The 12698-nt window shown below is 42.8% G+C and overlaps 1 long non-coding RNA gene across 1 annotated transcript; it reads right to left on the bottom strand.

Annotated features, from left to right (window-relative positions):
* Positions 1-8366: 8366 nt before the first annotated feature.
* LOC119320847 lies at positions 8367-12419 on the bottom strand. The gene is made up of 3 exons (XR_005155072.1): positions 12309-12419; positions 11222-11223; positions 8367-8377 (listed from the first exon to the last, which is right to left on the bottom strand). It is a non-coding gene; the product is annotated as an uncharacterized LOC119320847 (long non-coding RNA).
* Positions 12420-12698: the final 279 nt, after the last annotated feature.

Here is a 12698-nt window from a genome sequence, read left to right as displayed (position 1 = left end):
ATGGAAAGGGTGTTTATAGTTACTATGATATCGAACAAATTGAAGAATTTGTCGTTTTTAAGGGTGCTCATGAGGTTGCTTCTTTGATTGAAAAGTATGATATTGCTCTCTACAAATCTGAAAATTCCGACATACTTAAATATTGCTATAAAACTATGCTCATAATGCCTATGTTAAGGAATTTATTGAGAGAATGAATGTTGCTTTGGAAGAAAATAATGATATGCATGAATCTATAGATAATTATGATTCTGATGATTTGATTGAAATATCCCTTCATGAACATGATGCTTGCTATTCTTGTGGCCATGATGCAAATATTTATGAAGATGAATTTGCTATAGTTCTTATTTTAAACATGAGATCGTTGCTATTGCACCCATATTTGGTAGCTCCTTGAATAAAGAGCATGATTGCAATGATTTTACTATAAATTCTCTTAATTTCAATTTTTCTAATAATATGCAAAACCCTAAGCTTGGGGATGCTAGTTTTGCTATGTCTACTACTTGTTGCAACGATCATGATTGGGGTGATTCTTCTTGTGATCTTGGAAATTTATTTAAACCCCATGATGAATATTAGATTGATAATAGTGTTTGCAATAATATTGAAAGTGGGTTTGTAAGAGTGTCAACTTTACATCCCATATATTTGGAGTATGTTCAATCTTATGAAGTTTTTGATAAAAGTGGGTTTGGAGAGGTCATGACTTTAGTTAATGATAATCCCACTATTTTGGAAGAGTGTCAACTTTGCATGCATGTGGATCGTGTTGAAAATATTTTACATTATAGATATTTTGTTGAATTTTCTTATGATCCCACATGTAATTATTATGAGAGAGGAAAATATGATTGTAGAAATTTTCATGTTACAAAATTTCCTCTCGTTATGTTGAGATTGCTATTGTTCCTTTCTTCTTCCTTGCATATGTTAGTTTTTGTCTGCCTTGAGAATTTGTTTGCTTATAAAATACTTATGCATATGAAGTATGTTAGACTTAAGTGTGTTTGTCACATGTTTTATGATGCTCTCTTTGTGCTTCAATTCTTGTCTTTCATGTGAGCATCATTGAAATCTCAATGCCTAGCTAAAAAGGCTTTAAAGAAAAGCGCTTGTTGGGAGACAACCCAATATTTTTACTTGATGTTAGTCAATAAATAATTCATCTAGCCTATCTTTAGATGTGGTTTTATGTTTTAATTAGTGTTTGTGCCAAGTACAACCTATAGGATCATCTTGGGTGATAGTTAATTTAATCCCGCTGAAAAACAGAAACTTTTGCACGCACGAGAATAATTTTAATAAATCACAGAAACGAGGTTTTTAGTTGATTATTTTTGAAGAAGATTAATGGAAAAATTAACTAGGACTTCCTATTTTGGTAGAATTTTTAGAGTTCCATAAGTATTCGAAAGTTACAGATTTATACAGACTGTTCTGTTTTTTGACAGATTCTGTTTTTCGTGTGTTGTTTGCTTATTTTGATGAATCTATGGCTAGTATCGGAGGATATGAACCATAGAGAAGTTGTAATACAGTAGGTTTAACACCAATATAAATAAATAATGAGTTCATTAGAGTACCTTAAAGTGGTGGTTTGTTTTTCTTGCACTAATGGAGCTCATGAGATTTTCTATTGAGTTTTGTGTTGTTAAGTTTTCAAGTTTTGGGTAAAGATTTGATGGATTATGGAATAAGGAGTGGCAATAGCCTAATATTGGGGATGCCCAAGGCAACCCAAAGTAAATTCAAGGACAACCAAAAGCCTAAGCTTGGGGATGCCCCGGAAGGCATCCCCTCTTTCGTTTTCGTCTATCGGTAACTTCACTTGGGGCTATATTTTTATTCATTACATGTATGTGTTTTGCTTGGAGCATCTTGTATGATTTAAGTATTTGCTTTTTAGTGTACCACAATAATTCTTGCTGTACACAACTTTTGGAGGGACACACATGAATCGGAATTTATTAGAATACTCTATGTGCTTCACTTACATCTTTTGAGCTAGATAATCTTGCTCTATGCTTCACTTATATCTTTTTAGAGCACGGCGGTGGTTTTATTTTGTAGAAATTATTGATCTCTCATGCTTCACTTATATTATTTTGAGAGTCTTTTAGAACAGCATGGTATTTTCTTTTGTTATGAAATTGGTCCTAATATGATGGGCATCCAAGATAGGTATAATAAAAACTATCATATAAAGTGCATTGAATACTATGAGAAGTTTGATACTTGACGATTGTTTTGAGATAGGAGGGTGGTAATATTAGAGTCATGCTAGTTGAGTAGTTGTGAATTTGAGAAATACTTGTTCTAAAGTTTGTGATTCCCGTAGAATGCACGTATGGTGAACCGTTATGTGATGAAGTCGGAGCATGATTTATTTATTGATTGTCTTCCTTATGAGTGGTGCTCGGGTATGAGCGATGGTCTTTTCCTACCAATCTATCCCCCTAGGAGCATGCACGTAGTACTTCGTTTTGATAACTAATAGATTTTTGCAATAAGTATGTGAGTTCTTTATGACTAATGTTGAGTCCATGGATTATACGCACTCTCACCCTTCCACCCTTGCTAGCCTCTCTTGTGCCGCACACCTTTCGCCGATATCATACACCCACCATATACCTTCCTCAAAACAGCCATCATACCTACCTATTATGGCATTTCCATAGCCATTCCGAGATAAATTGCCATGCAACTTTCCACCGTTTCATTTATTATGACACGCTCCACCATTGCCATATTGCTTTACATGATCATGTAGTTGACATCGTATTTGTGGCAAAGCCAGCATGCATAATCTTCATACATGTCACTCTTGATTCATATCCCGGTACACTGCCGGAGGCATTCACATAGAGTCATATTTTGTCCTAAGTATCGAGTTGTAATTCTTGAGTTGTAAGTAAATAAAAGTGTGATGATCTTCATTATTAGAGCATTGTCCCGGTGAGGAACGGATGACGGAGACTCTGATTCCCCCACAAGTCGGATGAGACTCCGGACTTTATGAAAAATAAAAGAGGCCAAAGAAGCCCAAATAAATAAATAAATAAAACAGGCCAAAGAAGCCCGCCAAAAGAAAAAATGAGAGAAAAAGAGAGAAGGGACAATGTTACTATCCTTTTTGATTGTTCAACATATATATAATTTTTTATTGTTCCATGCTATTATATTACCTGTTTTGGATGTTTATGGGCTTTACAATACACTTTTATATCATTTTTGGGACTAACCTATTAACCGGAGGCCCAACCCATGTTTTTTTTGCCTATTTTAGTGTTTCGCAGAAAAGGAATATCAAATGGACTCCAAACGGAATGAAACCTTTGGGAGAGTTATTTTTGGAAAAAACGCAATCCAGGAGACTTGGAGTGGACGTCAAGCAGCAAACGAGGCGGCCACGAGGGTCTAGGGCGAGCCCTAGGGGGGTGGGCGCGCCCCCCACCCTCGTGGGCCCCTCGTGGCTCCCCTGACCAACTTCCTTCGCCTATATATACTTGCATACCCAGAAAACATCCAGGAGCACCACAAAATCCTATTTCCACTACCACAACCTTCTGTACCCGTGAGATCCCATCTTGGAGCCTTTTCTGGCGCTCCGCCAGAGGGGGAATCGATCACGGAGGGCTTCTACATCAACACCATAGCCTCTCCGATGAAGTGTGAGTAGTTTACCATAGACCTTCTGGTCCATAGTTATTAGCTAGATGGCTTCTTCTCTCTCTTTCGATCTCAATACAAAGTTCTCCTCGATCTTCTTGGAGATCTATTCAATGTAATTCTTTTTGTGGTGTGTTTGTCGAGATCCGATGAATTGTGGGTTTATGATCAAGATTATCTATGAGAAATATTTGAATCTCCTCTGAATTCTTTTATGTATGAATGGTTATCTTTGCTAGTCTCTTCAAATTATCAGTTTGGTTTGGCCTACTAAATTGATCTTTCTTGCAACGGGAGAAGTGCTTAGCTTTGGGTTCAATCTTGCGGTGTCCTTTCCCAGTGATAGCAGGGGCAGCAAGGCACGTATTGTATTGTTGCCATCGAGGATTAAAAGATGGGGTTTATATCACATTGCTTGAATTTATCCCTCTACATCATGTCATCTTGCTTAATGGTTACTCTGTTCTTATGAACTTAATACTCTAGATGCATGCTGGATAGCGATCGATGTGTGGAGTAATAGTAGTAGATGCAGAATTATTTCGATCTACTTGTCGCGGACGTGATGCCTATATACAAGATCATGCCTATATATTCTCATAACTATGCAATTTTCTATCAATTGCTCGACAGTAATTTGTTCACCCACCGCAATACTTATGCTATCTTGAGAGAAGCCACTAGTGAAACCTATGGCCCCTGGGTCTATTTTCCATCATATAAGTTTCCGATCTACTTTATTTTGCAATCTTTACTTTCCAATCTACATCATAAAAATACGAAAAATATTTATTATCTCTATCAGATCTCACTTTTGCAAGTGGCCGTGAAGGGATTGACAATCGCTTTATCGCGTTGGTTGCAAGGTTCTTATTTGTTTGTGTAGGTACGAGGGACTTGGAGTGTAGCCTCCTACTGGATTGATACCTTTGTTCTCAAAACTGAGGAAAATACTTATGCTACTTTGCTGCGTCACCCTTTCCTCTTCAAGGGAAAAACCATCGCATGCTCAGGAGGTAGCAAGAAGCGGAATAGAGCCAGCATGATGTGAATGCAACAGAGTTTGGACTCTCATATAAAGGCGCCCCACCGCGCCAATCCATCTACTCCTAGTTTCTGCGCGACACTGCTCACTCCAATCCAAGACCAAGTGACCAGAAGCCATAAGCACCTATGGGGGCGATGGACGCAAGCGGCAGTCGGTTGTGCGAGATCATCCAAGACGCTGGCCTGCGGCCCTGCACTGTATAGCGTTTCCAGACGGTGCTAGCCACCACCAGCGTCGTACCCCTCACCGACGCCGGCTTCGCCTCTCGCATGGACGACATGATGGTCCCCTCCATCCAAAAGTTCACCGCCATCAAGAAGCGTGCGGATGACCTTGTCGTATTGCTCCAGCCCACGCGCCTAGGCTCCTCATTACCTGCCACCCTCATCGGCCTCCATGGTGACAAGCTCTTTCAAGCCCTGGTGGTCCTACATGTGCCGGAGGTCGCGACAAAGAATGTGCACCTTGAGGCCGCGCTCACCGCGCATCGCCTCGCCATGCAAGAAACCGTCGACCTGCACATCCACGTCTACGAGGAAATCATCTACATAGGCCAATACAAGACCAGCAAGGACAGAAAGACGTTGGCCTTCTTCCGGCGGCTGGAGTCTTTGTACGCCATTGTTTAGAAGCACGTTGACCTGGCCAAGAAAGTCGCTGCTACTTAGCCGCTGTTCGATGGGCCAACGCCCTGAGTCAAGGAGGTGGACGTCGTTGATGGATGCATCTTTCTTCTTGCCACCTGTAACCAGCACTGCATTGCCTCGTGGCCTTAATGTTTTATTAGTAGTATATGGCATTTTTATTCCAGTCATAATGTTTCACTGTGAGGTGGGGCCGCACTTGAGCAAACCGACCATAGGCAAATCCCCACCCCGCCCACCGTGTGTCGGCTGAGTTTAGAATTAGAAGAGAGAAACGAGGAAGGAGAGCTAGTTGTAGCACGGACGTTGTTGTCATATGGGAGTCGTGTTGATAGAGTAGGAGTACTGAGCACTCGTACCTCTTTTTTTGAGGGAAAAAGTAGTCGTACGTCTAGTACCACTAGTTGGGTGCGTGCGATCTATACCTATCATCACTTCAGGTCTCCTTTTCGAACCACGGGTATGCTTCCTCGTCCATATTTTTCACGCATTTATCCTCCTATATGTACTCCTAGGCTATTTCCCTATGCTCCCTTTCGTCGACATGTGGGACATAGAGTATCTGGGTCGTAGTGCATGCACGACTCGAAGCATATGCAACCATGCCGGGGTACTTTACATTTCAGACCTCACAAATTACATGAAAACCCCCCGCAGAAGAATAAATAAATAAATAAATTAGTACATGAAACCGGATTATTTTCGTAGAAACCGGAGCACGTTCATTAAATTTTGGACATAACACATTTATAAAAAACGACCGGACCTAAACTAGTCTAAGGGCCTCTTTGATTCGCGGGATACTGAAAACACAGGAATGGGGAAACTATGATGGTGATGAACCAAGACGAGGAGAACTCTAACTCAATTAGAGGTTAGAGTTAGATTCTAACCCTAAACTAACTCTAACCAAAGAGGTGTTTGGATGGCAGGGTTAGATTGACAATAAATGCTCTTTCTCAATCATCTGACTACTTTGGACCCTATTTCGTGCCGGATTTGGTATGGCCGGCTCTTGTGTGGCCTCCTCCCGCTCACAATTGACATAAACAAACCATCTTTACAAATCAATCATGCAAAACATGATAAATTTTATTTTGTCCATACAAATGAGATATCCCACTTAAACATACAAGTCGTCAATCAAGCTTCACAAAAAAAGTTACATCCATGAAACAAAGCATGAGATAACTCATCACGGAAGTCATTCGCGATAGGGAGGGAGCCCAGAGCCCCTCATGCGCCCAGAGAGGAGCTCGTCATCGTTGCTTTGGAGGAAGGCTTTGTAGATCCCAAGCCTCGGGAACCCCTCCGACGCTGGCGTTTGCGAGTTGAGGTCGAGACTGGCATGGGTAGCAGGGCCGCTTGCTGACGACTGCGATCTGAATCTTTGGGCCTCTGGAAATAATGCAAGCCTAAAACTGAAATACCTAGAAAGGTGAACTGACTCTTTGGGCCTCTAGAAATAATGCAAGCCTGAAGATGAAATACCTAAAAAGGTGAACTGAATCTTTGGGCCTCTAGAAAGATTTATTACCTCCTCAAGCAGCATCAAACAATTCCATGCGTGCACCACAAATCTATACCAAGTTTAATTAGGATCTACTTTTCCAATTCAGAATTAGCGCTAGAGCGAGCAAGATCAAACTCACCCCTCCCGTGACCTCCCTGGTAGATGCACCACCGCCGCCCACGGCAGAGGGAGAAAAACGACTGGTGAAGGGGGAGCGGCACAAGCTGTGGAGGCCGGAGGGAGAGGGCGGCCGAAGGAGGGTGTTGGAGGCCGGAGGGAGAGGGCGGCTAGAGGAGGGAGAGGCAAAGCGGCAGAGTGGCGCTTGGGCGGGCGGTGCGATGGGGAACATAGAGGAGTCGTGCAAGGGGTGGTCGGAGGGAGCGATCTGGTGTGGGTAGGGGAGATTTTTTTTAGTTCTCTTTTAGTGGGCCCGAGGAGAACTAACCCAATTAGAACCTCTCCACCGGGCTAGTTTTTTTAGCCGGGTTAGAGCAAGCTAGATCAAACTAACCCCTCCTTTTTGGATACTTTGAGGCTATTTCAACCTAAACTAGCTCCAACTCAGGGATCCAAACAAAGAGGAGTAGTATTGTACATGCTACAGACTCGACTGTAGCACATTGTTTTTAATGGCCATATCAACATATTATTTTCTACTGCTGGTTCACTGGGATGTTGTGGTTCGCACTGCTGGTTCACTCAGGGATCCAAACAAGGAGGAGTATGGCCTATCGCCTACTGGTTCACTGGGCTGCCTTGGTTCGCACTCCTCCGACATGAGTAGTAGTACTAGTATATAAACTATATATACCGCATGATTCTTTGCTCCTTCTTTTGTACTTCACCGACATGTGGGAGAGTCGGCATTCGGGTCAATGTGTCATGCACCATATTAGAGTGGGGAACGGAAGGGGGGCATCACCCTGGTCGTAGCACCAGTAATTCATGACTATAGTGAGTTGTCATATCACAAGTCTTTCTAGTAGTAACACACAGCCAAATCGCACAGCCTGGCCTTTCCAGCAGTAAGTAAGTTGAATCCGCTACTCCCTCACCCTCCTCGCCTCTCCGTCAAATTGCCTACGCGAAAACTACTGCGCATACTTCCCGGGAAAATCCTGCCCTCAAGTTTTAACTACGCGAAAATAGTTCGTGCTTGTTTGTTCTATATAAATACTAGTATTGTATGTTTACTCACCCATGGGGTTGTTCAATGAATGGAGGGTCGGGGAGAACAAGTGAACAATACTACTACTAGTACAAGTATGAGTTGTACAGTTAGTCACATTAAATAGAGAGTTTCTTTTCTTTAATGCCACGTACACAAATTGAAACACTTGTTATGGAGAGAAAAAAGATAATCACTCCACTATATATGTAGGCAGGGGCCTGAGCGCTTGCTTTATTAGGGTTGCTCTCTTCATTCTCTCATCCTCTCCAGATCTAAACAAGACAGCAGTAGCGACATTTTCTCCCTGCTCACCGCCGGTCACAGATCTAGTCGGATCCCTTCGGTCGGTGTCTATAGAGGACTAGGTGCATCGTTCACGGGTCATCGTCGGTGAGGGAGGAAACCCACAAATGCTGGAGGGGCCCGATCCTCTGCCCGTGTTGTTCTCGCTGACACGGCGCCGACTCGGGAGGTCTTCCGACCCTTCTTCCTCCCTGCCGTATTGTGCATAGATCTGACCTGCCGCCGCTGACTTCTTGCCGACCCTCAGGTATAATTTTTCGAAAGCGGCCTTTCTCTACTGCCCTAGCTCCCCACGTGTCTGCATATGCATCTTTTTCTACTTTTATCAGCTCTTCCAAATCCACCTAAATTTTTAGTATTATTAGAGGTAAAGCTACTTCATGCATTCGAATCTAGGACTTGGTTCAAACAACGAAGAAAGGGGGGAAAGTCATAGCATGAATCTAGGACTTGATTAAAATAGGAAATAACAGGGGGAAAGTAGTAGTAACCGGATACCCAACCGGTCTCTTGGTTGAAAAGGGAAATAATGGGAAAACACAGTACAAACTGGATAAGGAACAGATCTATTATTGGTTGAAAAAAGTATAGAAAGTGGTGGTTGGTGGACAAGTGAACAGAGTATGTCCAGGATTAGATTTGCTGCCCTCACATAGTAAAAAGTCTCCAAGATTAGATTTGCTGCCCTCACATAGTAAAAGGTCTCCAGGATTAGATTTGCTGCCCTCACAGAGCATGAACAAACTCGACATCACCACTTTATGCCTCCTTGTAGGTACATTGTGCTAATGCGTCCATTGTCGCATGTCCTTATACCAACGTTTTGCTGTTGTTAATGTAAGGGCGCATGTAAAATGAAGCGATCACACTGTTACCTTAAGGACATGTCTAACCAGTGTTATTGTTAGTCTAGTGCCTCCAGTGATATGATGCAATAAAACTGTGTTACAAATGGTACTCCTATTGTTTTCCCCAGTATGATAAGTAAGTTGCTAGTTTGCGCTACTGAGTGTCCTGGTGTCCCCACAGTCCCATGCCCTTAAACCAACTCTTTAGCTGTTGTTGATTTACTGTATCTGGTAAACGGGCAATGCCACCATTAAAGTAATCCCATATTTGATGAATGTCATTGTTGATCGTAATGCTTCTGGCAACATGAAGCATTGCTGACATTTTAAAATTTCTACTATCCTTGCGTGATTGCCAGGAACATAATTAAGATGCTTCTTTTCATTTCATGTATGTTTTGTATCTTCTTATTGACTAGCAACCGTTTACTTTCTATCTTTTTGTGCAGATAGGGAGATCCATTTCACCTTGTTGCTATTTTGACCTTTTGGTGAACTGCACAAAACATTTCTTTGGAATGAATGGCTTGTGCAGTTAAACTAAAATGTCACGTGGGCAACATCTCTCAATTTTGGTGGAACTGCACAAAATGGTGATTGGAGTTTCCAAAATCTCCGTCAAATTCTGCTGGTAATCTTGTGCAACATTTTATTAGCCTTTGCAAGATGAGCCGTCACTGTCACCACAATGGCACTTTATTTTAGTGGAACTACACAAAAGGATAAGCAAATTATAGTTTCACCTTACATGAGCAGGATAGCCAACCTTAATGTTGCTCAATTTTTGTGCAACTACTAAAGAAGAACCTACCAGCTCAACCTTAATGTTGCTCAATCTTTGCTTCATTTCAGGTGAACTGCAGAAAAAAGTGGCATGAATTGAATCATCGAGTGGAGCTGCAGGTTGACTTCTACTAGTGCCACTATTATAGTAATCATGCTCTTTATTATCTATGATGTGCAAACAGGAATACTCAACTACAGATGTTGTGATGGTCAAGAGCATTCGCCAAGTTCTTGGGTTGTATGACCCGGCTAGCCAAGATGGATTTAATCCCGATATTCACTTTATCAAAAGGCTCTAATGGGTTGGTTCTGAATCTTGCAAGTTGGGAATCAATGAGATGTGTAGGCATCTTTGTTGTACTTATTATTTGAATCTTATTTGTTGGTTATGAATCTTGCAAGATGGGAATCAATGAGATGTGTAGGCATCTTTGTTGTACTTAGTATTTGAATCTTATTTGTTGGTTCTAAATCTTGCAAGCTGGGAAACACGGCATGATGATGCAGAGGACAACAACCATAACAAACAGTTCAAACTTGGTAGTATTATCTATGTGAAAGTGCGACAAATGTGTTGATCGTGTTCGTCCTGAGAATAATAATCTAATTGTTGTGCATGTTGATCCCGTGACACTGATAGAACGAGCCAATGCATTGCTTGTTTTAAGAATAAATTTCTATTAAAGCTAATTAAATTTAAGTAAAGTGACCACTAACACTTGTTATTACAGTACCAATACACACCCACTCGTGAACCAATGTGTGGCCGGAATAGGTTTCTTAATTGGGGCGTTTGAATGCGCCGAGGGTGCATGTTTTGCCCGGCGTGCAGCAGGCGAGGGAGGGGTAGTAACTATTGCCGCCTGTACACACTCAGTTTACTGTTGAATCCAGTTCCCCAAGAGCTGAAAAACTAACTACTGTCGCCACCTACCCACTCGTTCACTTGTAGAGACTCCAATGGCGATCCGAGGGGTGAGCCTGCTGGATATGGACTTCAGCAAGGAGTTCACCTTTGAGTTCACCGTTCAGTCCCATGGCTGCACCAAGTTGAATGTGATGTACACCAACGATCCGGACTCGGTGAAGCTCTGCCTCACCAAGTTCAAGCAGTACCTATAGGACGAGAAAGCACAAGCAAGACTAGACCCTGTGCCCATCCATTTATCTCCTAACAGGGACCAGCGGATCACCGTCGCCCAATTATGCGTGCGGGACAAGTTTCTCGTCTACCACTGTTGTAGGGCCATCAGAGGTTCTGGAGCATTCTCCCGTTTCATCCGCAGCGCCGATTGCACCTTTGCTACGGTGGAGAGAAGGAAGAACACAATGATTCAGCCATCTGGTGCAACAAGCTTGTCCACATCCATAAGCAATACAAGATCATCGGCAATGGGTAGGAGAAGGACTCCGTGGTTGACCTCACCGAGACCATCATCGACCCATGCTATGCCAACATGAAAGAAGACAATGATACCAAGGACCTGAACACGTGGGAGGTACCTTTGAATCTAGCCTACATAACCTATGCGGCCAAGGATGCATATGCATGCTACGACATGTACAGGCGGATCTTGGACATGAGGGCGTGTCTGCTTCCCGTAACCAACGAGTACACGGACAGCCACAACGTCATGATCAAGCATGCTAAGAAGGTCTAGATTTTGTACTTTATCTATTTAAGCACCTTTATCATTTGAGTGTTTCATGCATTAGCCTATGTGTCGTAATTATCCGTTTTGTCCGAAATATTTCTTCTAAAAACCCATTAACCTATTTACCTTTTTAGTGGCTATTTGCTTATGTATGTAACTAGTTCACTCAGTTGCCGTGCTTTGAATCTCCTTCCTCCCAACATATTCCCCTTCTCAGGTGGACCTAGCAGGTCTCGTACATAGATATATGGGACCAACCACCTATCCATTTGTATTTCTTTATTTTGTCCAATGTTTTGTCCTCTTCCTATACAACGGCTGTAGCGCTTTCGCGCACGCCTCGGTGACACATCATAGCCTATGTTGTTTGCCAGGTCATCCCTCTACTCTGACACATTGTCCGGCGACGGCAGCTCCATCGTCCCACCCTACACACGAACAACTCAACCCTTGTACTCCCCTCTGCATGCGTCTTCCGTCGCTCCGGTTCGTTCGGTTCGAGGTCTCGATGTCATCCTCCGCCTTGGTTCTCTCGTTGCAGCGCTGCCGTTTGTCGTTCCCAAGATGGTCAACAAAACAAAGGGAGCAGGAGAGAGGGAAAGAGGCAAATGAGAAAGAAGCCTTTTCTTCTTTTCTTTATTGTTCGTGGGAGGGGTTCTTTTCACCTTTCCCTCACGGTACTACTTCGCTATCGGTCACCCAGGAGTATTTATCCTTGCAAGTTGGTCCTTGCTGATTCACACGGGATTCCACGTGCCCCATGCTACTCGGATAATTAAAGTAAAGGGTTTATTTTACCCTGAAACGGTGCAGCCTAAATTAAAGACTAATTCTAAACTAAAGAAAATAGAAATCGCCTAAGGCGCGTGCGGCCAAGGTCTTCCATAGGAGCTCGAAGGAAGAGGTTCTGAATAACTGGCTAGGGGTGAAAGGCCAATCAAGATCGGATACAGCTAGTTTTCCGGAATCGTGAGACGACTGTTCGTCGAGAGGCTGATAGTCCCGGGCCCACCCAGTCCATGGCCTAGGTTTTGTTATTTAACATGGGTAGCCCA

Source organism: Triticum dicoccoides, chromosome 6B, assembly GCF_002162155.2.
Source record: "Triticum dicoccoides isolate Atlit2015 ecotype Zavitan chromosome 6B, WEW_v2.0, whole genome shotgun sequence".
Classification (NCBI taxonomy): Eukaryota; Viridiplantae; Streptophyta; class Magnoliopsida; order Poales; family Poaceae; genus Triticum; species Triticum dicoccoides.
The sequence above is the reverse complement of the archived record's forward strand: the minus strand, read 5'-3'. Positions and strand labels throughout refer to the sequence as shown.